Source organism: Onychomys torridus, chromosome 15, assembly GCF_903995425.1.
Source record: "Onychomys torridus chromosome 15, mOncTor1.1, whole genome shotgun sequence".
Lineage (NCBI taxonomy): Eukaryota > Metazoa > Chordata > Mammalia > Rodentia > Cricetidae > Onychomys > Onychomys torridus.
The window spans coordinates 24,633,031-24,660,828 of NC_050457.1; the positions used below are offsets into that span (position 1 = coordinate 24,633,031).

Sequence of the window (27,798 nt, forward strand, 5' to 3'; positions counted from 1 at the left end):
CCTTCTTTTGTTTATTTTAAAAAAAGACACTGCCTAATTGAAAGTATGTAAAACGTTGACATTTATTCCTAAGATTAAGATGAAGAAAAGTGAACTTAGTTTGATACTGTGGTATACGATTTATTGTGAAGCCTAATTGGAGTCTGTGCCTGAGGGCCATTGATGAGCCTTATTCTTTCATAGTGGCTCCACTTCATATTTAACCCTTAGCACTCATGAATCTGATTGGGATGGCTGCTTCCAGTAACCCTGTTGGCCACACCTGCTTTGCAGCTGAGCACTCTCCTAGTGCCCCTTTTCTCCAGTTCTGTGCTTATGTCTAATTTCTTGCCTATGCAGGTAACATTTCCTTGCAAACGGCTTGAAATTCCACAAGGATCCATTTGTCTACAAGGATCCATTTCCATTTGGAAAGAACTGGTGGTCAAAAGGAATGCCTGACATCGACACACTGGGATACTGAGACGTCTTGGTGGTAGCAATGCCACTGACTGAGTACATGGTGTGTAATGACTGATTTTAATTGACACAGGAAACACCTCAGACATTTCATCATGTCTTTGTATTGGGAACATTCCAAGTTCTTTCTATTAGCACCTTTGGAAATTCAGCTATTTGTTATCAAACATAGCTACTTTACTATGCCGTGGGACATTAAAACTTTCCCTCAGTATAAAGAAGGAATGAAAGACAAAAGGTGGTTTCTCCTCTTCTTGTATCCACCAACTGTCTCCTCTTTTTCTTTCTTCCTTCACACTTTCCCCAGGTCCTGGCAACCACTGTTTGATTCTCTGCATCTTTGAGATCAACTTTTAGCTTCCACATGGAAGTGAGAGCATGTAATACTGTTTTTCTGTGATTGACTTATTTTACTTAGAATGGTGTTATCCAGTTCCACGCATGTAGCATATAGAAAGATTTCACCTTTAATGACTGAATAATGCTTCTCCCTGTGGACACACCATTTTGTCTATTTACTCATTGATGAGTCCTTAGTTGATCCCCTTTCTTGACTAGTCTGAAAAGGGCTCTAATAAACATGAATCTATATTTCTCTTTAACATTCTTATCATGTTACCTGGGGATATATATGCAATAGCAGGGTTGTTGGATTGTGTGGTACCTCTAGTTCCAGGTTTTGGAGGATCTTCTGTACCATTTTGCATACCGGGTGCTCTATTTTACACTCCCACCAGCAGTATATAGGAAGCTTCCCTTCTCCCTACATCCTCACCAGCACTTAATATTTTTCATCTTTTCCCCCCTCCCCTGAAAGGCTCTCACTATGTAGTTCTGGATGGCTTGAAGCTTGTCATGTAGATCAGGCTGGCCTTAAACTCACAGAGATCTGCCTGCCTCTGCCTGTGGAGTGCTGGCCTACCTCTGATTCCTGGGTGCCGAGGTTAAGGCAGGTACCACCATTCATACTGGAATGAGATGGCAGCTACTGTGGCTTGATGACTATTTTTGTCATTTGTCTGTATTCATAGGTAACCATGGTCTGGGACACAGCCCAGGTTAAAACCCACAGTCCCATCTCCTCATTCTGCCTCCATGCCTCTCTACTCATGGCTTTCCAGGGCTTCTTAGTTCTGAGGTGGATCCAGTTGAGATGTCCCAAACTCACATGGTGGGTCTGTACTGACTCCACAACACGCAGGTACCATTAAAAATGTGGATTCCTTTATGCTTTAAGAGTAAAATTAAGGATTATGTTTATTTCTTAAGAACCAATGATACCTCCAGGCCTTCAGAAGATGCTATTTTTATGCCATTTCTAGACAAAAAGGACTCTCTGGAGTACATGCTGTTTACCCATGTGTGTCTTTTTCTCCCTCCCTGCTTTGCTTAAGACTACATATTTGTGGCCATGTCAGGAGAGTCCTGAGGAAAGTCCATCCAGCCTTATTAGGAAGTAAATTCTTAGCTGTCAGGTCATAGGGAATACCACAGTGCTAGTTTCTTTCTGTTCTGATTGTCTTGACATACACTGATATATACAATAGCATTAATAAGCAACAGCCCATGTCAATTTAGCACTTTAACTCTGGGCTTAAAATTAAGTCAGTTAATTTTAATGCTGAATATTAAGGAAAACAAAATAGCCATAAGGCAGGTTTACTAGCTTAGGATGAGTTAATAGGCTCTCTGAAGGTCTGGCTGTCCTTTAATATGTTTGTGAACCTCTTGGAATTCAATGAAAAAATTCAAGTGCTTTTGCATACATTTCATGAGAACCCTCCATCACCTCCAGGTTACTTGTGGCTATGAGCAGATTAATGACTACTATTGATTTTAGGTTTTAGGATTATAAGAAATGCAGGCAATAACTGGGCAGGGTGGGGCTTTTCAGTAGTATAAGCTTTTAAAAAAGAGTATTTGTAGCCATCATAGATGTGCTAAATTATAGAGATCTGGCTTTCCAGTTTCAAAGCTCTTTGGACTGTTGTTCTTGGTGTCATGTCATGCTATTCAGAATGCGGACACACCAGAGCCTGTGGATGTTGGGTCTACAGAGAAGCAATGAGGTATAGTAGAGCCAGATAACTGTACGGAAGCCGAGAGGCTGTCATGAAGAATGGAGAAGCTGCCCAGATTGACATTCTCATTTGTGGGAGTGAGTTTTCAGAGAAAGCAAGCAGTGACGACTCCATTCCTCTGAAATAATGGACTCCGGGGTTCTCTGAAGAAATGTAGAGCCACATGGTGCTCCATAAATTTCATTACTCTTATTACCATCAGTCTGATTTTAATTTGATTTAAAATTTTTATTGGTACTAATTGTAGCAGTTATGAATGTTGATGTTACTTTCTGCCATTTCTAATTTCTATAAAGAGCACAGATCTTTGCTTCTTAATAATTGAAAATGAGTCCTTAATGGATTCATGAATTCATATGGAATTCCACTCTGTGGCTTTGACATTATGGGCTAGTGTACAGATTCTCAACTCTTTTAAAAATGTGATCTAAACCCAGTAAGGTTCTATATGTATGTGTTAATAATCAGTTTTATTTCATTATGAGGGAAAATAAGTCAATTTAGCAAAAGCAATTGAAATAAATGTATTTTGTATGCAAAAATAAGAATGGTATTTGAGTGTATTTTGTTGTTTGCTTTTGGTAAAGTTTTTTTTCCTCCTATTTGCATTACTGCCAGATGGGAAATTCTGTAGAAATGGGTGGGATATGTGTTCCACTGTGTGCCAGGTGCTCTAAAAGGATGAAAGAGTTAAAGCACACTAGGTCCCTTATTAAACAGACTATTATATGCATATATATTTTCCTGCACAAACACTCAGGAAAAGTCTTGCAAGAGAATATCCCACTGTACTCTGTGTTATGGTCACCGTATGTAAAAGCTAATTTTAAACATTAAAACTGTAATTATAAAAGACCACTTCCCTGAAGGGAATGTCATCTGGGGAAGGCAGAAGGGTGGGTCCTTTTGGAAAGAGACATAGGTCTAGAGAGTGGGTATGTGGCCTCTGTAGGATCATATCTTGGGGGAACCACTGTGTCCTGGGGAAAATCTCAAATTAGATTTGTTTTTCTAATTGTAACTTAGAACATGGTCCTGGGATAGAGTACATTAAAAGAGAGACCTCAAAATTTGAAAACAACAAAATCACACCACAACTCTGGTCCAGGGGCAGGGAGAGAAGGAGCCCCCTGGATGGTATATGTATGTGGTGTACCCACTGGTGTTGGTTCAGGAATGGTTATTGGGGTCTGTAAACAGTTCTACTTTTATTGAAGCTTTTGGGTCAGATTCCTTGATGATTCGTCAGATCTGGTGCATTTTCTTTACTTATTTCCCCTAGCATCTTGGTTTTAAAGTAAATGTCACTATCTACCTAGGTGCTACTAAAGAAAAACAAACAGGCTCAGGAGGGAATGTAGCCTGTGCTTGGAGATGTGAGTCAGCATGGCTGGATTCAATTGGTCCATGCTTGTGCTGTGTGCTCATGTGCTATGTGTTCAAGACAATAGGTAAGGCAGAACAGGCAGGTTGGTTTCTTTTTGCTTTAAGATTTCTCTGTGTTGTCTGGGTTGACTTTGAACCCTTGAGCTCACATGATTCTCTAGCCTCGGCTTCCCAGTAGCTGGAACTCCAGGCATGTGCCACCACATCACGCTCAGTACCAGGTTTCTGATGTAGGATCAAAACCCATTATAACTGAATGGCTTTGGGTAAAATGATCAAACTCTGGACCATTTAGGATTTGCTCATGAATTTGTTCAAGGGTTGGATGAACTAAGATACTGCAAGTCAGTCCTTAAAGGAGGCTGGTCTTACATTACCATAGAAGCTGCTGTAATTCTTGATTGAATGTATCGTTATTTCAGTACTATTTTTAATAACTGGAAAAATTGAAATTAGAATATAATTACATCATTTCTTTCTTTCCTTTTCCTCCCTCCAGTTACTCCCATGTTCACATCCACTGCTCTTTCTCAAATTACTGCCTCTTCTTCCTTAATTGTTTACACACACACACACTCCTAAATATATAAATACAATCTGCTCAGTGGGAAGGAGCTTGGACCTGCCTAGGCTCAGTGTGCTGGGCTCTGCTGACTCCCTATGGGAGACCTCGATTTGGGGGATGTGGGGATGCAGGGTGGCTTGGGAAAGAGGGCTGGGGGGGGATGGGGAGGAGGGAGGAGGGAGGAGGGGGATCTGTGGATGGTATGTGGAGTTAGCATGTCTCCTGGTGTTGTCATTGTTCAGGTCCTGTTTAGGCAACCATGTTGTTGAGACTCATGAGTGTAACTTCATGATATTTCTAGGGGATACTCCCTCACAGCAGACAGCCTGTTCTTCTGGGTTTTATGATGTTTCTGCTTTCTCTTCTGTGGTGTTCACTGAGCCTTAGGTACAGGACTTGTGTTGTAGATGTGTAAGTTGGGGTTGGGCACCATATGAACAATTGTTTTCTGTATTTTGATTGGCTGTAGTTTTCTATAGTGGTCTCTGTTGGATGCTAAGAGTAGTTTCTTTGATGCACCATTTTGTTTTGGTGGAGGGTGTGTAACAATTACCTAAATTATTCTAATATTAATAAAAGCTCAGGAGTCAGATATGGGGTTGAAACCTGATTGATCAGAGAAGTGGCAGAGAAGCCACCAATGACCTCCTCCTCTCTGTCTCCTTCCTCCACCCAAAAGGCCACTCATCTTTCTAAGACCCTTCCTACTACTTCCTGTGTCTCTCTATATGTCCTTGGTCCTCCAAAACCTTTATGGGCAATTTTGGTCAGCTAGTAGCTAGCTCCACCTTCTGATTCAAGGCAAACTTTATTGGAACAGTGGCAGTATGAACAATCCTCCGGCAACAGGGAAGGGTTTATTTGACTTATACTTCCATATCAATGTTTATCATAGAATAAAGTCAGGACAGGAACTCAAACAGGTCAGAAACCTGGAGGCAGGAGATTATGCAGAGGCCATGGAGCAGTGCTGCTTACTGTGGTGCTTCCCATGGCTTGCTCAACCTGCTTTCTTATAGAATCCAGGACCACCAGCCCAGGGATGGCACCACCCACAATAGCCTGGGCCTTCCTGTTGTGGGAGAATTGTTCACACTGCTATTCGGAAACTGCCAATAAAATTAAACCTTAATTCTGAGGGCAGAGTCCACGTTCAGCTGGTTAAAACAAACCATTGAGTTCTTGGTGGACTAAAATGAGGAGAGAGAGAGAGAGAGAGAGAGAGAGAGAGAGAGAGAGAGAGAGAGAGAGACATACACAGGGAGGAAGAAGGGGCTTAAAAAGATTCGTGGGTTTTTCAGTCTGGAAGACATGGAGAGTTGGGTCACTCCTCTGCTGTTCTTTGGACTTATCAGGTTTTAAATCTCAATTTCGATGAGTTCTTAAAATTACTAGAACAATTAGGGTAAATATTTGACCTTCCCACATCAATCATTAGTTAAGAAAATGTCCCAAAGGCTTGCTACAGCCAGATCCTTTTTTTCTTTAAAATTTATTCATTTATTTATTCTTTGCTCATATATTACACCCCAACTGCAGTTACTGTTCCCTCCTTTCCTTCCAGCCCTTCCCTCCCCTCGCCTCAGAAAAGAGCAGGCCCCCTCCCCAGGGAAGTCAACCAAACATGGTATAGCAAGTTACAATAAAAGTAGGCACATCCCCTCACATCAAAACTGCATGAGGCAACCCAGTAGGAAGAAGAGGATCCCAAGAGAAGATGAAGTAGTCAGAGATACCCCCACTCCCATGTTAGGAGTCCCACAAAAGCCCCAAGCTAAATAACAACCAGAACATATGTTGATACACCATTTTTAATGGAGGTAGAATAAGATGTTTTATTGGGACACGGGGAGTGTTTTCCCTCTAGTCTTTAACTGATCTTACATTCTAACAGGAGGCTGAGCCCATCTCCTGTTCCTTTGTTTCAGGGAAGGTTGTGTGAATCATTCCCTCTCTTTTTGTATTGTTACAGTTTGTAAAATTTGTGTGTGTGTGTGTGTGTGTGTGTGTGTGTGTGTGCGTGCACTCTCATATACATACTTGCATGAGTGCATGGCACACCTTGGGAGGTCAGAAGATAACCCACAGGAGTCAGCTCTTTTCTTCAACTATGTAGATCCCTGGGATTGAACTGAGGATGTTAGGCTTGGCAACAAGCTTCCCTACTGCTGAGCTATCTCACTGCCCCATATTCTTGTGTTTTCATGAAATTCTAAATGATGACTCCTGGAGAGAAGACCGAGAGGGAACAGGGACTAGGAAGAGGTTGGTGGATGCTGGACCTGCATCAGATGGCACATGGCAGCTGGTCCCTAAGGAGGGTAGCTGCTCCAGATGCTAGGTAGAATCATGCAGACAGAGGCTCTTAGACAACAATAAGGTATGTCATCTGTCTGGCTGCAGATTTCTGGATACCACACATGGAAGAGGTGCCCTGAGGATGGAGACAGTAGCATCTTGACAGTCACTAACTGGTATGAGGATACTGAGGAGAGGTCTTGGTGCAGCACCAGGAAGAGAAGATCATGATCAACTGAGACAGGTTTTGGCCAGTGCATTAGATATGTGCTAGGGGTTAGGCTAAATTCAATTTCAGCAAAATGATGACACCGGCATTTTTTTGAATATGGCTTATTTTGGCTAAAATTTATACCAACAAGTTTAATATCCCTTATCTGAAATGCTTAGGACCAAAAGTGTCTCCAATTTTGAATATTTTTCAGAATTTAGAATGTTTACATCTGAATAATGAAATATTTGGGGGGACTATAAATATAGGATTCACTTGCATTTCATATTCACCTTATATATTGGATGAAAGCAATTATATGTCTATTTTTAGTGTGCTTTGCTTTTGACTGTGACTTGTCATATGAAGTCAGGTGTGGAACTTTATACTTGTGGGCCATGGCACTCAAAACTCAGATTTGGGGCATTCTGGTTTTATTTTTAATTATGAATCCTTATTACAAAGCTATATATGGACTTCAAGAGAACGAAAAAGTCATACTTGACCTGGGAGGATATCATGGAAGGATTCCTTAAGGATCTGACACTGGGGAGACTTACCAAACATGATCAAGGGCTGTCGATGCCCAGGGCTGGGACAGGACTCCAGGCAGACAGGACAGGATAGACGACTGGGCAGTGCCTGAGAATGGCAAGTAATTTAGAGCTACAGCAGCGAGGCTATGCAGATGTTCTTCTAGAATTGTGGTGTTTGTTTTCTATTACTGCTGTAAAAAAAGTTACTGTAAATCAGTACCTATGATAATACAGACCTATTATACTGTAACTCTGGAGGTCAGAAGTTCAAAATGGGCTCCACTGGGCTAAAATAGTAGGGCTGTGTTTGCTATGGAGAATCTGGAGGAAAACCATTTTTCTTGCCTTTCCTAAACTTCAAGAGGCTTCTAGTTGCTCTTCTGTATCTTTTCCTCATCCTTAGAGTCTCAAACAGTACCATCCAGACATGGGGTTTTTGCCTCTCTTGTCCATTTAAGGGCATCTGAGATTACATTGAGCTCAACTGATAATGTGGGATAATTGCTCTATTTTAAAGTTGATTGATAGCAACTTTATTTCCATATGCTGCCTCAAGTCCTTTAGTCCAGGTAATATGACATATTCCCACAATCCAAGATTAGGGGATGACCAATGGAAGGACATTATTCTGCCTAGCACAGGTGCAAATATTGTATATCTGCCCTAACATAGTAGCTACTCTCCACATAAAGCCACCATTCAAGGGCCAGTGCCACTTGTGATTGTGGGTAACCATAGAGACAGCTCTGCTCAGGAAAAGTAGGCAATGTCAGCCTAGGAGGTCTTGCCTCTTCTCACCCTCTTCCATGGAGGTGAGGATCCTGCAGCAGAGCATCAAGAGACCCAGGAAAAGCCCAGTGAGAAATAATTCAAATCTTAGCTTTCATATTTTTTCATTTTAATTTTTTTCTAATGTGTGTGTGTGTTGCATGCATGTGTGTATGTAGGCTCATGTGAGTATGGGCACATGTGTACATGTGTACATAATGTGCATAGGCCTGAGGTTGATGCTGAGAGGCCTACTTGATTGCTCTTTGCCTTACTCATTGAAGCAAGATCTCACAGTTGAACCCAGAACTAAATGACATGGCTAGTCTCACGGGCCATTTTGCTCTGGGGAATCCCCTGTTTCCTCCTTTCAAGCAGCTGAATCACCAATGAGCTGCTATACCTACCCCAAATTTTCAAGGATTAAGAGGATCTAAATGTCCTCAGGCTTCCATGGCAAATGCTTCCACCATTGAGCTACCACCCCAGCCTTCAAATACCAGCTTTCTTTGAGACATCTACTGATTTTCATATGGCCCCCAAATATACTTTATTTGGAACCCCTATGGAACTAGACCAGGTCCTCTGGATAAATGAGACAGTTGATTAGCTTGAACTGTTTGGGAGGCCCCTAGGCAGTGGAGCCAGGACGTCCTTGGTGCATGGGCTGACTTTTTGGAGCCTGGGGCCTATGCTGAGACATTTCGCTCAGCTTTGGTGTAGGGAGGAGGGGACTGGACCTGCTGTGGCTGAGTCTGCCAGGCTGGGCTGACTCCCCAGGGGAGACCTTGCCTTGGAGGAGGTGGGAGTGGGGGGTGCATTGAAGGGGGAGAGTTGGCGGTGGGAGTAGGGAGGGTGGGGGAATCTGTGGCTGATATGTGAAATTAAGTTAATTATAAAATAAAAATACTATAAGAAAATATCCATGTTCCTATATCTTCAAGTAAAATTGACTTAATGGAAAAATGTTTATTCTGGACTTCTGGCCCATTACTGTACACTTTAGTTGTGATATGTGTAGCAAAGGGAGAAGCTCAGCTTTAGACGTTTCTGGGCAGAGGAGGAAGATAGTCAGATTTGATGTGCACCCTCATGATGCTATAGGAGTAGGGATGGTTTTGACAGGAAGTAGTTTACAAGAGACCGATTAAGAGGCTAGGCTATAGGATGAGACTTGCTTGTCCTGGCTGTCTCAAGCGCAGGTGACACAATGTGGCTTGATTTGGCCAATGAAATGCAAGCCAAAGTGGTAAGTGTAACTTTGGGGCAGAAGTTTTCAAAGTCAGTTCCTGCTTGGAGACTCTCATTCCCTCTTCGGAATACTCGCTTCCCCTGACTACAGTGTTTTCTACCAAGAGCCAGTCCGCCATCCCATGGCTGAATGGTCTTAGCCCAGCAGAGGCATAGCTGTTGGAGACAGACATATGATGTGAACAAAATTAATTTACATTTTTTTGTCCTTGAATGAGATTTAGGGATTACTTTGTCACCACACCAGAGCTTAGCTTTTGGTGACATATGGAGATAGTTCAGGACACTTGGACAGAGTCAATGATTGTAAGATATGTTTATTGAGAAAAATGTTGAAGCTGGGTGTGGTTGCACAGTGGGAGGCAGAGGCAGACTGGTCTCATATTGAGGGTTGGGGGCATGGCTAGCTCAGTTGGTAAAGCACTTGTCTTCCAGAATAAGGGCCCAAGTTTAATCCCCAGATCCTTACATAACAATCTTCCATGTGATGTGGTAGCCTAGGTTTGTAATCTGAATGTTAGAGGGCAGACAAAAGAGGATCCCTGGGACCCATTGACCAACCATTCTAGCCTAATTGGTGAGCTTTAGGCCAATGAGAGACCATGTTTCAAAGGGGAATTGGTGACATTTTTGAGGATGATACCCAGATTGTTGTATAGCACACACACATTTTTGTGTGCACCTGTACACATGAACATGTACATATACATGCTGTGGAATAATCCTTCTGTACACTGTTTGAATATATGTTGCTATGATTGGTTTCACAAACAAGCTGACTGGCCAATAGCTGAACAGAATAAAGTTAGGTGGGAAAGCCAAACAGAATGATGGGATGAGGAAGTTGGAGAGCTATCAGCTAGACACAGGGAGAAGCAAGATGGGCATGCCATACTGAGAAAAGGTACCAAGCCATGTGTAAAGCATAGATAAGAAGTATGGGTCAATTTAAATGTAAGAGTTAGCTAGTAATAAGCCTTAGCTATTGGCCGAGCATTTATAATTTATATTAATTCTTTGAGTCAGTTATTTTGGAAATGGCTGCCAGTTATTTGGGAACAGGTGGTGGGGACAGGAAAACTCCATTTATATATGCATGCATTAAAAAAGAACAATGTTGAATTTTAAACATAGTTATAGGCTATGGGGGAGCATAAGCATCAAGGCTACATACACTCTTTATTTTACTTATGTATTTTTTGAGGCAGGGTCTCACTGTGTAGTCCTGACTGTTCTGGAACTCACAGAGATCCACCTGCTTCTGTCTCCAGAGTGCTGGGGTTAAACACATGTGCCATCACACCTGGCCTGTTTATTTATTTTTAAAAGCCACACTCCCTTTCTCTCCCTTTTCAAGCTAAGCTTGCTTTTACTATTTGATTTATGCTTTTAGATAAATTAAGTCACACAGTGCCCCAGTCATGTTATGATACCACCCTTTGATTGGATTTGGGCTGTAAGAACAGAACATGGAAATGTAATTTAACAAACATAAGCTATTTATTTATTTATTTATTTATTTATTTATGCACTGGACTTGTTGGAGCTTGAGCAGATGTGTTCGTAATTTTTGGGTATTTTCCTCCCTGGTTTATTCAATGGACCTGTCTTGAGTTAGAAATTGTCCTTCAAATCCCAAGAGATAGTTTTGCTGGTGAGCCACCTTAATATTTAAATCGCATCTGAGGGGTGTATGTTGTTGTTTCTGACCTGCTTGTGTGACTAAACAAAGGTGTGGCAAGTGAGTGGAATACTGGATGGGAGAAGCAGGGGTTTATGATGACCTGACTGAGGTCACTGTGTGCATGGATGGGCTCTGTTTCCAATGATTCAAAAATAGTCTTTGGTATTCTTTTGTGGCCAAAATATGAATCTTAGAAACATAGGAGCTGCAATCCAAGGGGTTTTCCATGGTCTCTTAAGTGACAATGGTGATGAAGGCCAATAGGGTTGGAGTGCCCACCCTTACCAAGACCCCAAGTGCTGTAGACCCACCTCTTCCCCTCTTCCTCTTCATTCTCCTCCTCTTCCTCCTTGCCTTTATCTTCTTATTGATGTGTATTTGCACATGCACATGCACACACACACAAGTGTGCATGCACGCTTGTGTGTGCATGCAGTGGCTGGAGGAGGGACATTGAATGCTCCCCTCTTGCACTTCCCACTTTATTCCTTTGAGTCAGGGTCTCTCACTGAACCTGGAGCTCCCCACTTTTATCTGTGCGGGAGGCCAGCATGTCATAGAGATCTCTTGTCTCCCTCCCTCTGACCCCAGACCCTGAGGTTTCAGGTATGTGAAACACAACCAGCTTTATCTGTGAGTGCTGGATCCAAACGCAGGTCTTCATGCTCATGCACCAAGTGTTTTTACTCAGTGATCCATCTCCCAACCATGATTACTGCCTTTGAGATAGTGTGTCATGGAGCCCAAGCTGGTCTCAAACCTATTACTGTCTATAGCTGAGTCTGGCCTTGAACTCCCAATCCTCCTGCCTCCACCTCCAGAGTACTAAAATCCCAAGTGATGCCACCCATGGCTTTGCAGATTCTTTGCCAAACTCTTCTGTTCAGAGGAAAAATATCAGGGAGGACAATACTTTAACTAGCCCCCTTGTTGGTTTTTACATTCTTAAGGTATTTTTGGAAGAGGTCAGGGACATGGTCATACATTTCCCAATTCTAGGCAAATTCAGTCATAAACTATGTATCTTTTAGGGTACACTATTATATACCTACTCCTCACTCAGCACCTAGAACAGAGCTGACATTTATTTAACTTGACAAGGGAAATATCTATCTATCTATCTATCTATCTATCTATCTATCTATCTATCTATCTACCTACCTACCTACCTACCTACCTATCCATCCATCCATCCATCCATCCATCCATCCATCCATCCACCCACCCACCCACCCACCCACCCACCCACCCACCCACCCATCCATCCATCCATCCATCCATCCATCTATCTATCTATCTATCTATCTATCTATCTATCTATCTATCACCTTTCTATGCAACAAGCAAAAACTTCTTGCTAAACTACATACTGTCACAAAGTGCTTCATCTTTCCTTCTAGGAGTTATATTAAAATTCAAGATGCTTTTTTTTTTTTAAAGTGAAGAGCTATACAATAAATAAACCACAGAACTACAAATATATCACACATGAAAGATACAAGTTGGGACTTCAGCAATAATTTAGATGGTAAATTAATAAAGTAATAAAATTGATATAAGTCCACAAGGGGAGGCCAATGTAAGGCATGTGTAGGAAATTAGAAAACTTATGCATCATGAATTTTGTCCCAAAATTAATGTTAGCTATAACAAACATTGATTAAACATTAAATTACCCACACTTTCACTTACCTCCTTGGGAGTGATTTAAGTGCTCTGGGTTTTAAACTCCAATGGAGTGTCAACCAATGTTTTCATTCTCCAGTGTAGTACATTTCCACGTGGAAGACAGGCACCATTGACCTTTATCACAGATCTTAAAATAGCAGGTATTTCAAGTTGAGTGTTATTGTTGATTATAGGACTTCTTCTGAAATTGCTTTCTAAAATGAGGCTGATTATTCCATTTACAATTATACAAAAGTATGAAATACCTGGAAATAATCTTTGCAGAAATGCTCCCATCCAATATGAGAAAAACCATAAAGCTTTACTAAGAAAAACGAGATAGTACTCCATGTTTTGTAGCAAATATTTTCAAAACACGACTTTTATGAATTCTTTTCAAAATAAATGAACAGAACCCACCTAAGTTATTTTGTGAACTTAATATAAATTGTTGTGGTACAAAAACAGAGAATGCCCCCTCCCTCCCAAATCCTTGTCCAAGAATCAGAATGCCAGAGCACTTGTACTGTACACACGGAAGTGCATGTACACCACCAACAGTCATTAGTCTAGACACGAAAAGCCCAGAAATCAAATGTGGGTAAGCGTGTAGGGCTCTGTTGGTGAGGGTGTCAGGTGGTGCAGCTCTCTCGAAAATGATGTGCCAGCCCCTCAAAAACGGGGTGTTCCCATCCTTACATTCTTTATTCTAAACTTCTAATACAAAACAAATATTCTCATTTTCATCAGACCAGATACTTTCTTCCTCCCACTTAAAAATAATCAAGCATAGAATTATTCTTCAATTCAGCACTTCGCTGCGGGGCGCATATACTAATTGCACAGAGGGAATGAATAAACAACGGATGGTATATCCATGCAGTGGAGTAGCTTTTAGCCTTAAAGCCAGATGCAGTGAGGCTCACCTCTAACCCCAGATAGTATAGAAGCTGAAGCAGGAGAATTGCAAGTTTCAGGGTTTGCCTGGCCTAGTGAGGAAGTGCAAAGCCAGTCTGGACTGCTTATGGATACCGTTTAAAAAGAAAATTTAGAAGTTGCCTGGAGACATAGTTCAGTGACAGAGTGCTTGCTTAGCACGCAGGAGGTCCTAGGTCCAATCCAGGCCCTAGGTCCAGGAGAAGGAAACAAAAACTTAAGACAGGAGGAAACAAAATGACTGGGCAACAAAACAAAACCCCCAGGGAATGAATCCTCACAGATGTATGACTCCTCTCACGTGAAGAGTTACGGAGAGAAAGGGCGGTGTTTGGCAGTTGCAGGGAGAACGACAGTTGGTGTTCACTGGATGCAGTTGCAGTTGGGAGGCTGAAGAAGGGCTAGAGATGGCTGGCTGGGATGCTTGGACAATGGTATAAATATGCTCCATGCTACTTACTGAACCCTATACTTTAAAGTAGTTGACTGGTTATAGTTCTCACCTTGGTGTACATTTTACCGCAATAAACAACTAAATATCATATTGCAGAGTTGTCTTAGCTATTTTTCTTGCTGTGACCAAATGCCTGACAAGAAGCCAGTTCAGGGAGGCAGAGTTTACTTTTGGCTCACAGCTTGAGGGTACAGAGTTCACCATGAGGTGAAGTCTTGACAGCTGGTGGCTCCGTGTGGCAGGAGTATGCAGCTGAGACTTCTAAGATCTTCACTGGGGTGGGTTTTCTCTATTCAGTTGAACCACTTTGGAAATGCACTCACAGATCGACCCAGAAGTTAGTTTCCTAGGTGATTTAGTTTCCTAAATCCCAGTTGATAATTAAGATTGGCGATGATCAGAGTTGTAGAAGGTAATTCAGCAGAGTGATTGCTCATGACTGGCGCTTAGTTCAATACAGACAGTCAAGGAGATGCTAAATCTAATACCTGATAAAGCCATCATAAGGAAGATTGGAAAAGAAATATTTAATGAACACTGGGAAGAATCATTGAAGTATTTCTGATAAAAATATATACGTAAGCCTTTACTGTAGTCTAAAATGCCAGGTGGAACAAGAGGTCCCATTCACAGAATGAAGCACCAGACAGCTGTGTGAAAAGAAATGAGGATTTGTTTCATCTCGGGATGGAGAGCTACAAAGAAATACTTGATGAATTTTGTGCATAAAATATTTCTGTGTATCAAGATCAACATGAAGAGACAAGTGATAAACTGGGAAAATATTCATAGACAAAAGGCTTGTTAACATCATTCTATAAATAGTTTACATAAAAATAGACAATTTGCAGAAGGGCAAAGATGAGTTAATACTAATGTTCAACTGCCACAGAAATCTAAAATCTGCAGTTTTTGGAAATATCTCGGAACAAATTAAAGAGTAAAGTAAAATCTTGGTGGCATTGAGGGTTCAGAGAGGTGGGCACCCTCATTCATAGCTGCTGGCAAAATGAATTTGAACAGGTTTCTGGAATGCTTCCTCGCAGAATTCTGAGTAAGGCAGAGACTTAGCTTAAACTAGTTTAAACAAAGAAGGTTTTGGGGTCCAGGGGAGGGGAGAGGATGATGCAACTGAGAAATTTAAGGATGGGAGTGGCTTCATGCAAAGCTGGATCCAGTAGTGAGTGGTTTTTCTTGTAGCTGGTATCTCTGGCCTGCTGGTCTTCATTCTTAGGCTCTTTATAGGATGAAGGGGACTGTGGGCAGATCCAAGTTTCCATGATCCTTCCCTCTTGTTCTTCCAGAGAAGGAGAGAGCAAGCATGTTTTAAAGATGCTTTACTGAGATGTAATTTGCATAACATCCAATTCACCCACTTAAAGCATACAATTAAGTGGTCTTAATATATTCACAGCCTTGTGCAACCATCGCCGTAATCAACATTGGAACAATTTCATCACCCCAAAGGAAACCTCATACCAATTAGCAGCATTTCTTGTTTCCCCCAACACCTCAGCACCAGGCAAACACTCGTCTACTTTCTGTTTCTATAGATTTGTCTGCCAGCAAGCTTCTTTTATGGTGTTCCTAACCAGAGCCTCAGGAGTCTCTTTGCTGATGGGGTTTGGGGTTAAATAGTCACTCCTGACCCAATGTCTGGGCAAGGAGATTGGTCCTCTCATTGGCTAGGCTGGGTCACCATCTTAGCCTTAGGATAAGAAGGCTGGATCAGAACCCTTTGAGCCACATGCTCTGAGTAGGATGACTATGGAATAGGAAAGGGACCTCAGAGGCTGGGAATATGGGAAAGCAAGCACCCCCACACCAGGGACCACTTGGAAGTCTGCACCCAGATCTCTAAGATGAAACAAGATAAAACTTTTTCCTAAGAAAGGACCAGAAACAAACTCTCCTTCATGTCCCCTTCCCACCCTCTGTGGTGATCAGGTGGGGAGTTGAGAAGAACAGCTTCTCTGTTGTGGGAGAAGCAGAGAGCAGAGGGGAGCTAGAGCACCCTGCTTGATCAGGACGTACCTTTAACCCTTGCGACAGCTTCCCCCAGGACTCCTATGCACCCATAATAATGCCTCAGCCACAGGGGCTGGATTCTTTCACTAACAGATCAGAACATCCACCCTGAGGAAGCAGGCTCTGTTAGAGCTCAGGTAGGGTTCTGGGCTGCCTTTGAATCTTGTCTTAGCTAGGAGGGCACTGGTAGAGCCAGTCCACATATAGCAATAGGTAAGAGGACTGAGACCACATTGATAGTACAGCTGTCAGATGAGTAGGGCGCCTTTGGCTGTTCAGTGTACCTCTTGCCTTTTAAACGTGGCAGGCCTGGCATGAGGGGGACATTTGAGTTCTCTGCACTCATAAAGGACAAGTAATGGGGCTGGAGAGATGGCTCAGTGGTTAAGAGCACTGGCTGTTCTTCTAGAGGTCCTGAGTTCAATTCCCAGCAACCACATGGTGGCTCACAACCATCCACAATGAGATCTGGTGCCCTCTTCTGGCTTGCAGGCATACATGCAGACAGAACACTGTATACATAATAAATAAATAAATCTTAAAAAAAAAAAGACCACTAATGTGTGGCAGATCCCCTGGGAGGAATAGCATAGAGTGGTGCTGGCTAGTTTTATGTCCATTTGACACAAACTAGAATTAGCTGAAAGGAGGGAGCCTCAGTTGAGAAAAAGCCTCCCTTAGATCCAGCTGTAAGGCATTTTAATTGGTGATTGATGGGGGAGGGCCCAGCTCATTGTGGGTGGGGATATCCTTAGGCTGGTGGTCCTGGGTTCTATAAGAAAGCAGGCTGAGCAAGCCATGAGGAATGAGCCGATAAGCAGCACTCCTCCATGGCCTCTGCATCAGCTCCTGCCTCCAGGTTCCTGTCCTGTTTCAGTTCCTGTCCTGACTTCCTTCGGTGATGGACTACAATGCAGAAGTGTAAGCCAAACGAACCTCATTCTAAGTTGTTTTGGTCATGGTGTTTCAACACGGCAATAGTGACCCTAACTAACTCAACAGCCTACAGGTTGTACTTTCTTGTTTGCACGTGTGCTCTTGTGCTGTGGGATGTTCTGTAGGCTGTGAATGTGTTGCTCTGATTGGTTGATAAATAAAACGCTGATTGGTTGGCCAGTAGCCAGGCAGGAAGTATAGGCAGGATAAACAGACAAGGAGAATTCTGGGAAGTGGAAGGCTGAGTCAACAGATGCCAGCCCGCCATCCAGGGAGTAGCATGTAATGGCACACTGGTAAAGCCATGGGACACATGGGGACCTATACATGAACAGAAATGGGCTGAGTTTAAGAGCTAGTCAGTGGTCTGCCTGAGCTAATGGCCAAGCAGTTATAAATAATATTAAGCCTCTGTGTGATTATTTTATAAGCAGGCCACGGGACTGCAGGGCCCAGGCAGGACTGGAGAAATTTCAGCTACATTCTCTCCCCCCCCGCCCCCCCATGCACATGTACTTGCACACAGGTGTGCATGGCTTTCTCTAACCCTGGGGCTCTGATAGGTCAGGACCTTTGGTTTGTGCTTGTTCCTTGTTACCAGCCCCCCTCTAAGCCCAGATTCCCTCTCAAAGTGGCAGCCAGCCACAGCCCTCACATGGGCTTTGACAAAATGAGTCTTCTCTCTCCTGGTGACCGACCCCTGACACTGGAGGTGGCACTGTCTCACTAAAACCTCCACCAATACATTCACAAGGTTCAGTGGTTCCAATGACAACCATTTGTCACATAATCCAGGCTACCTTGGTAATCTGTCTGAGGCAGGTTCTTTTATTCTAATCCTAATCACTGATATGAACTCTTAGTGCACACATAGCTATGTGTGTATATGTGGTTTATAAAGTCATTCCAAGTTAAGATGCTGCAGTAGGCTTCAGAGGTTTTGGAAACGAGCTGAATGAGAGTGTGCAACGGCAAGACCGGTGCTGGAAGGAAGTTGCCGCAGGGGCTGCTGGAGCCAGAGGTTGAGAGTGAAGCTGCAGAGTTCAGCTGTGAGGAAAAAGGCTGAATCAGGTTCAGGAAATAGGAGGTTCCGGTCCAGGCCCATGGTGAACATGCTGGTGGGTAAGCAGCCAAGGAGGCTACATCAACAGTGGGAGACCATGTAGTTGGAATTTTCCTGCCTGGCCCACAGTCAGGACAAATCTCTCTCACCCACCAGTCCCACAGTCACTCAGACCCAACCAAGTAAGCACAGAGAAACTTACATTGTTTACAAACTGTATGGCTGTGGCAGGCTTCTTGTTATCTACTTCTTCTATCTTAAATAAACCAATTTCTATTAATCTATACTTTGCCACGTGGCTTGTGGCTTACCGGTGTCTTTACATGTTGCTTCTCATGGCGGCAGCTGGCAGTGTCTCTCCACCCAGCCTTCCACTTCCCAGAATTCTCTTTTTTCTTGTCCCGCCTATACTTCCCGCCTAGCCACTGGCCAAACAGCATTTTATTTGTACAGAGTGATATCCACAGCAGGACCAGGCTGAGCTGAAGCTTAAGGGGCAGTCAGGGAGTCCTCCATGTCTTGGTCCTTGACCTAAAACACTAGGTATGAGATGACGGTGCAGGAGGACCATGCCACTGTAGTGTTAGGTATCCATTACTTTACAGGGTCCAGATGAGGGAGTTATTCCCTTTTCTTAGTCTGGTATATCTGACAAGTTCTTGGGCCTGGGTTCTCTGATAGGATTTTAACATACCCACAGGCACTTACAATTTCAAGTCATCCCAATAAATGTACAGGGTGGCTCTCTTTCTACTCCCAGGAATGCCATTTGTCAGTCTGTGCTAGATGGGTGCTATGTGACAGATGGTGGTGTGTGGGTCCATTTAGGGACTTTAGTAATCCTCCCTCAAAATGGAGCAAAATGTCTCTTGTTAAATGGAGCCTCCTAGTGCAAGACACAATCTGAAAAACAAAACAAACAAACAAACAACACTCACCATTTTCTGTACTGTGGAGTACCTTTGAATAGGGTCTATCCCGATCTCAGCAAGCCCAGGAGCCCTTCCTTAGCTCTTTGAAAGCTCCAGATCAGGTCCGTTGAGTCCCCAAAGGTAGATCCCACTGAGGAGCATCTAGGAAGCTGGTCTGGGGCTGTCTTAGAATCCTTGGACCTAGAGGTCCTAAAGTCCTGCTTGGTGGTTTATGGTCAGACTTCTCAGTCAACCCTTGGACTGTAGGTCAGAGAGAAAGACATAGTCTCCTCATTGTTCTCTAGGAGATCTAACAGGGAAAACCCATTGTATGATTAGGTACAGGCTACACGAGGACACAAGGTGGGAACAGAGAAGGCCTGAGGCCTTGGTGTTAGCAGGGTGATTTGAATACTAGTTCTTTTATTTGGTAGCTTTGGAATGAGCTCAGGGTACTTACCTTTTAGCCTCACTTCATCTATCTGTCAAATGGGGCGAACAGTTTGTTATGTTTGAATAGGAAATGGCCCTCTTAGGTTCATTTGTGCTGTGTATGGTTGCCAGCTGGTGAGCTTTTGGCAAGTGACCAGATCTTGAGTATTTTAACATCATCAGTGAATTAATTTCTTTTCTTTTTTTAACATTTATGTGTGTGTGTGTGTGTGTGTGTGTGTGTGTGTGTATGTGTGTGTGTGTTTGTCTGTGCATCTGTGTGTGTGTATGTCTGTCTATCTGTGTATCTCTGTGTATGTGTGCATCTGTGTGTGTGTGTCTGTATCTCTCTCTCTCTCTCTCTCTGTGTGTGTCTGTGTGTGTGTGTGTGTGTGTGTGTGTGTGTACAGGTCAAAAGACAACTTTTGGGAGACAGTTCTTTCCTTCCACCATGTAGGTTCTGGGGCTTGAACTCAGGTTGTCAAGCCTGGCAGCAAGTGCTATGACCTGCTGAGACATCTCACCAGCCCTGGGTTAATTTCTTGATGGATTCATAATGTGATAGCATAAGTGAGAGGTAATGAAAGATTAGAGATAGGGCCTATTTGGAGGAAATAGTGAGTGTGTCCTTGGTTGTCCTGGCCTCATCCAGGATCTTGCTCTGTCTGCTGTGAGGAGGACAGCCTCCTCCACATGCTCTCTGTTGCCTCACTACAGCTCCAGGATCAAGCGAGCCAAGGGCTATGGGCTGAAATCTCTGGAACCGTGTCTCTCGTTCATGCCAGATGTTCTGGTGATAGCAATAAAAAGTGGTTTGCCCTGCTCTTCCTCTCCCTGCTGTTACTGGGGATGGCTACTAGTTAGTGATCCAGGACAGCCATTGGTAGAGGGCAGTGGCTTTCTCAGCTGGTGCAGATGAGAGTCTTTTGTTCAGGACAGACAGATCATCTTCTTTCCTAGGCACCTGGCCATGCCCACCTGCCCTCCCAAGGGCCCCTTAGTCATACTTTATTCTTTCTTTTTCCTAATGTCTGCTTCATGGCATTGTTCATGTCAAAAAAGGGGTGAGATTTAGTCATCTGTTTATCCACAGTGTGAATTGGGGAGCTTGCCCTGAGGGGCCCCTCATGGCCTATGGACGTTAACTGAATGGATTGTCCTTGGTCTTGCCTGGCTGGGTTACTTTCTAGCTACATTTACCTTGGATTTTGGACTGTTTCTACCCTTCCCAGCTTTCCATGTATCCTGTTGTCTGACGTCTAAATAAAGGGAGGGATCACATGGTCCGCCCTCCCCCGAACAACCCTTCACCAGCACCATTAGATACTCAGTTCTCCTTTGATGTACATTACATAAAATACTTCTAAAGTGTGAAAACCATTTAAAAGTGATAACTCGCCCTGCCTGTTCATGCACTCCTATAAATTCCTCTTTAGAAATTTTACCAGTTGCCTACAGAGAAGAACTATGAGCTATAGAATTCCAACCTAATGCTTCTGGGGTCTTTAGTGTTTGGGGGATTTATCTCAAAACGTGGCTTCGGGATCTCCACACTTTGATGACTAGATAGTTGGGGTTCAGTTGTCTGTCATAAGGTTGCACAACATAGTCTTGTACTGCGGTTTACTTATGTGAGGGCTGTTTCTGTGCACAGCTTCTGCACTGACGTTCTCAGGGAACATTGTTGGCTCCTTAGTCTGTGGATAAAGAAAACACTAATGATGCTCTTTTGTTTTAAGCAAAAATAATGAATGATTTTCCCAATTGAATTTTCCCTTCATTTGAGTACACTGTCACAGCAGTTTCTTTTCTGTTGCAGGGATAAAATCTCCTGGTCAAAAAGCAACTTAGGCAAGAAAGGTTTATTTTTCCTATGGTCTTGGAAGGACGGAGTCTGTCATGGTGGGGAAGGCATACACGACCATAGGCAGGGAAGGCCTGGCAAAGCCTGCCTTCAGCCATCTTCAGACTCTGCCTCTTACAGGTTCCACAGCTTTCCCAGACAGTGGTGCGCAGTGGGGCTCAAGTGTTCAAATACAGAAGCCCACAGTGGACATTTCTCACTAAACTATCACAGTTGTTCTGTTGCTAGTGGGGGTAAGTAGGTATGCAAAATGAAATGGAAAGTGTATTTATGAAGTGAGTTCTCAAAAACTTAGCATGTAATCAATTTCTTTTCTTACTTTTTTTGAGGGGGGCATGCAGTGAACTTTATTGATGGTATTTAAGAGAGTAGGGATCCCTGAGCCCCTCTCTATCTTCTGGGGTTCTGGGATGGTGCTGTGAGGGAGATGCGTAGTGTTGGGGACTGAGTTAGGACAGGGACTCCTCAGCAGCTGAGGACCTTCCTCTTGCTCTTGTGTTCTTACTGGGGTGGGTGGTCCAGGATGTCTTACTCCTTGGAGGCCATGAGGTCTACCACCTTGTTGCTGTAGCCATATTCAATGTCATACCAGGAAATGAGCTTTAAAAGTTGTCATTGAGAGCAATACCAGTCCCAGAATCAATGGCAGAAGCGTGTGCATCACTGTTAAAGTCACAGGAGACAACCTGGTCCTCCTCATAGCTCAGGATGCCCTTTATTGGGCCCTTCAATGCCTGTTTTACCACCTTCTTGATATCATCATACTTCGCAGCTTTCTCCAGGCAGCATGTCAGATCCATAATGGACACATTGTGGGTAGGAACACAGAAGGACATGCCAATGAACTTCCTGTTCAGCTCTGGGATGACCTTGCCCACAACCTTGGCAGCATCAGTGATATAGGGGTGATGCTCTGGGTAGCCCCATGGCCATAACACCTCAGCTTCCCAGAGTGGCCACCCATGGTCTTCTGGGTGTAAGTGATGGCATGAACTGTCATCATGAGTCTTTCCACAATGCCAAAGTTGTCATGGATGGCCTTAGCCAGGGGGGCTAAGCAGTGGACGGTGCAGGAAGCATTATTGACAATCTTGAGTGAATTGTCGTACTTCTCATGATCCACACCCATCACAAACATGGGGGCATCAGCAGAAGGGGCAGAGATGATGACTCTTTTGGCCCCATCCTTCAAGTGTGCCCCAGACTTCTCCATGGTGTTGAAGATGCCAGTAGACTCCACAAGATACTCAGCATCAGCATCACCCCATTTTATGTTGGTGGGATCTCGATCCTGGAAGATGGTGACGGCCTCCTGCTGATGACAAGTTTCCCATTCTCAGCCTTGACTGTGCTGTTGAACTTGCCATGGGTAGAGTCATACTGGACCATGTAGACCATGTAGTTGAGGTCAATGAAGGGGCCATTGATGGCAAATACATCTACTTTGCCAGACATGAAGGAAGCCCTGGTAACCAGGGAGCCAGTATGGCCAAATCTGTTCACTCCAATCTTCACCATCATGTCTCAGGGACAAGGCTGCCACTGCATGAGAAGATGCATCTGTCTCTGGAATTGGGGAAGAGCAGAGAGGCTGTAATCTATTTCTTAAATATATGAATATGCATATATCTTATAGTTAAATTTTACTGCTGGCTAAATTATTCTTTATGAGATAATTCAATACATACTGAAATTGACATATATAAATAACATGAATTAATATAAAAGTATGCTTAATATATACATGTATTTATGAACATTCATTTACATATTTCATTATCTTTTGGTAACATTATAAATGAGTCTTTGCAGTCATAGTTGAGTTTGTGATATGAGTTCATATCAATGATTAAGATTAGAATAAAAGAACCTATTGCTTCAGGTGTGGCATATAGGAGACTAGGTCTGGGTGTTAAGTGTGGCATGATATAGAAAGCTTTTTAAGGAATTCACTGTATTGATTAGATTTCCTCCAGATTCATGGTGAACATTAGTTTATTCTTCATACTGTTTATCTCGGGTGGGAGATCAAGAAGTTCAAGCCAATCAATTGCCACCAATAAGTCTGGAGATAACCAGAGACTCTCTGAGGCTAGATTTGAAATGACAGTGGTGAACTTTCTACTTCTCTTCTCTGCCTTTTTTTCTGGTCAACATCCCCCACACCACGTCAACAGACTGAGATTTCATGGGAAGATTTACTGTCAGCCGTGTGACCTTGGGGAAATGGCTGGTTTTGGCTTCATTGCTGCTGTAGTTTAGATCTGAAATGTGCCAAAGGACCCATGTGTTAAAGGCATGGTCGCCAAACCACAATGTATTGGAAGATGTTAGAACTTGAAGAGGCGGGGCCTACTTAGAGGAAATCACATTACTAGGACATGCACTTGCAGGAAATCTTGGACACAGCTCTTTCTATCCCTCTCTTTGTCTCCTGGATGCTGAGCTGTGGCTTCTGTCTATGCCCACTATGATGTGTTGCTTTATCTAGGCCCCAAAGCAATAGGCCAAATGATTATTGAAACTTCCAAAGCTGAGATCCAAGGTAAATCTCTCTTTATTAATCGATTTCTCCCAGATATATGTTACAGTAACCTAAGGCTAAAACCTTTATCTAAGTATCAGGAGACAAAACTCAAAAGATCTCTTCTGGCTTTTAAGCTACATGGATGGGATGACTTTGTCTGAAAGCCTGTGAGATGATAGATCTTTGTTGTGTCCATGATAGTCATAGGGCCTGGTAACCAGAAAAACTTGTATCTATTTACCACCCTTCCTTTTAGTTTTCTAGCACAAAGGGCTTTTGAGAATGGTAACTAAATGGCTATCAAAGCCCCGCTGTGTCCATAGTTGACCAGTGAGAACTGACTCCCACAAAGAATGCCCCTGGTAGAAGCCGAGAGTCCACCTGAGGCCAGAGGACTTACACGAGGTGCCTATCTTCCCATCTTTGGATTTAAGATGGCCACCATAGGTGTGGAGCTGGCCCTGCACCAACCTAGCTGCATATGAGGAATGTGCTAAACATATTAGAGAGAAAAATTGATGAGGCCAGTCTTTTCAAAAGGTTTAGGCCTGCAATAGAGGGTGTGGTGGGGGTGAGAGTTTAGGTCAGGCTTCTAGAGGTAGATGTGGGGGATAGGAGACAGCTACAAGTGATTTATTAAGGAAAGGCCCTTAGGGTAACCCACACAGCAGTGGAGGAAGAAAGTAGGCAAGGTGAAAAAGCCAAGCAAAGGTGTAGTTCTAGCTGCATGCAACAGGCTTGGTCTTGTAAGGAGCTGGAGGGCAGATATGATTGACATTGCTGAACTGGTTTAAACAGAGGGGAGGGTGCTGTGCTCTTATATACCTGTACATTTAGCCACTGGTTAGGGCTTGGTCAGGGTCAGGGTCATAGAACATCAACTAAGGGATTGGCTCCTATGTCTCTGTTTATGTTTGGATGAGGTGTCTCTAGCTTAATCATCTCAAGGAGGAGGGAGACTCATCTGGTAGGAACAATGTAGCCCAGAGAAGTGGGGGTGGGGTGGGGGTGGAGCTCAGAGCTGTACAGGGGACTGCAATGAGTGGAGAGGATGCACAGTGTGATGGAGGACCTACATGATAAGGAAGGAGGAGTTTCAGAGGGCTCGCTTGGAGGGAATAGGAAGTGTGAATGAGTGACGTGTTATGGTTCTCACCTTTCACCAATGACTGGTTGCTCTGTGCTCTGATGGTTGCTTCTCCTTGTTGGGGAGAGGAAAGTCTATTAAGAGGAAGGAAGGGAGGCAAGTAGAGAGCAGAATCGTGTGCTATTTGTCTCTCTGATAGTTCCCTGTACCTTTCTTAGAGAGTGGTTGTTGGACCTAAAAACCATGAATGTGAACTCACAAAATCCCAAATAATGTAAGCTGTTGTTGAGAAATGATTTTCCCAGGTTATCTAACTATGGCATGGTGAAGGTTGGACATCTTGACTGGAAGTTAAGGATATTTTCATTGAATTATGTGACCTCCTAGTAGTTAGTACAGTTTTTTTGTAAACCAGGATAAGGAAAATAAACTCTGCAATGGCTATTTCATGATGTAATTCTATAGCTACTCCACCCCCCTCCAAAGACTAAGTTTCTCAAAAGCTTTAGATTTCATTGCTAATGGTGTAATGGCTTTTCCAGAATATAAGCCCATATATTTTTTTATTAACCTTGGCACTGTGGGCTTGAGAGTACCCCATGTAAGAAGTGACACCATTTCAGGGACAGATGATCAAGGCTGGAAATCTCTAGTTTATGGTTGGAGGCAAGGGTAGTGTTGTTAGCGACACTAGAATATTTGACATTGAGACTACATGTTTTGAGTCAAACATTACCTCATATGGTCTGGTGGAGACCACTATTTGAATATTTGAAATTGGAACTAACATAGGATATACATTATACATAATCTCCTTAAATCTTTATTCACCAAACTTTTCATAACTATAAAACCCAGTATAAGAAATATATTTAGGAAACAGGATACTTCAGTAATTAAGGGCATACAGTATAGCCTGGATTGCCTGCACGTGAGTCCTCTCTCAGCTGTTTGCTAGCTGGATAGTCTTGGGTACACTGAATAAGCTTTTCGTGTGTCAGTTCTTCCAACTATAAAACTGGTGTAAAAGTACTTCTACCTCATGGAATGATCATGGAGACTGAATGCATTAATGCATGTGAAAGGACTTGGCAGTCCCTGGCAAATATTAAGCATTATGTATGTGTTAGCTAATAATGTCTCTATATTTGATCCTACATACATATACTTACACAATTGAAAGAGAAATTATCATGAGTAATACACACAGATATATTCTATTTTGTTCTTCAATTCTCTAAAACATACTTAGCCAATTTTTAATGTTCTTAAAAATTTACTCATTTTTGTTTTATGTGTGTAAGTGTTTTGCCTGCATAGATGTCTCTGTACCATATGTGTGCCTGGTGCCTTTTGGAGACCAGAAGAAGGCATTGAATTCCCTCAAATTGCAGTTCCAGATGTTGTGAGCCACTCTGTGGTTGCTGGGAATTGAACCTGGGTCTTCTGGAAGAGCCACAAGTACTCTTAACTACGGCATCATCTCTCCAGTTCTATTTTAATTGGATTTTGAACTACACTGTCAAAATAGCATTTCACTGAATATAGCGGCTCTTGTTTGTAATCCCAGCATTTAGGATTAGAAAGTGCTGGAGGATGAGGCAGGAGGATTGATCTGAGTTTAAGGCCAACCTAGGGTATACAGAGAAATGCTGTTTCAAAAACAAACAAGCTCCAAACCAAATCAAACCTAAACATCAGCAATTGTCTGAACAGCAATGCTATGTCATAGGAGACTTTATTTAAATGTTTGTAATTTCATCTGTTCCCCTCACTCAGAAAATTAGACTTCTAGAATCAAAGGAAGAAATAGACTAATGCTTAAGGGCTTGGCTTGGGCCATTGCATATTTGAAAGCTGCAGAAATGATGGAACTTGGTTCCTGGAACTTTGGGTTGGGGAATTCTGAAGGTCTGGAGAGCAGAGGAAGAAAGCAGGACCTTCTGAGATCCCCGCTCTGCCTGGCAAACTCTTGCTCCCAGAATGAGTAATGAATGCACTACTCCATAGCCCCTTTGTCTCCTGCCTTTCCTGAGGAAATGTGCTGTTTAGGTTTCAATGATTGGAAATGGCAGATAAACGAAGAACTTATTCTCCTTCTCCAGGCCCCAGGTAAATTGTCTGAGTGTGAATAAAGTGCTTGCACGCATGTTAGAATTACATGATTTGTTTCCAAATGGGGACGAGGTTATTCTTTCATTGTGAAATGTCTCTTGTCACTCTTATAATGATTGTGTCTCTAGAGGTGAGATGAGCCTACAAACCTAATTCATAATCAGTGCAGATCCACAATAAAATTATATGTATCTTTAAAAATGGCTTTCCTTCATATAATTGCTCTGATGCAACTGCTACAAACTTTTTCTTTCTTTTTTTTATTATTATGTGTTTTAATTTTATACATCAGCCATGGGTTCCCTTGTCCTCCCCACTCCTGCTCCCACCCCCATGCTACAAACTTTTGACTTGAGGCATTAAATGGGTGAAAGGGAAGCCACGTCACACTCACTCACATGTGTTAGACTGATTAGAGATGAATTTTGAATGAGGAGGCTTGTCAGTCAAATCATAATTAACACCGTGCTTAGAGTGATCTGGTGTTGCTTTGATTTTATGTTTTGTGCACAGATTTTCCCAGAAGGTTATGACCGTA

General features: G+C 42.9%; 1 pseudogene; it reads right to left on the reverse strand.

Moving 5' to 3' along the window:
• Window positions 1-22,059: 22,059 nt before the first annotated feature.
• On the reverse strand, window positions 22,060-23,049 carry LOC118596493 (annotated as a pseudogene).
• Window positions 23,050-27,798: the final 4,749 nt, after the last annotated feature.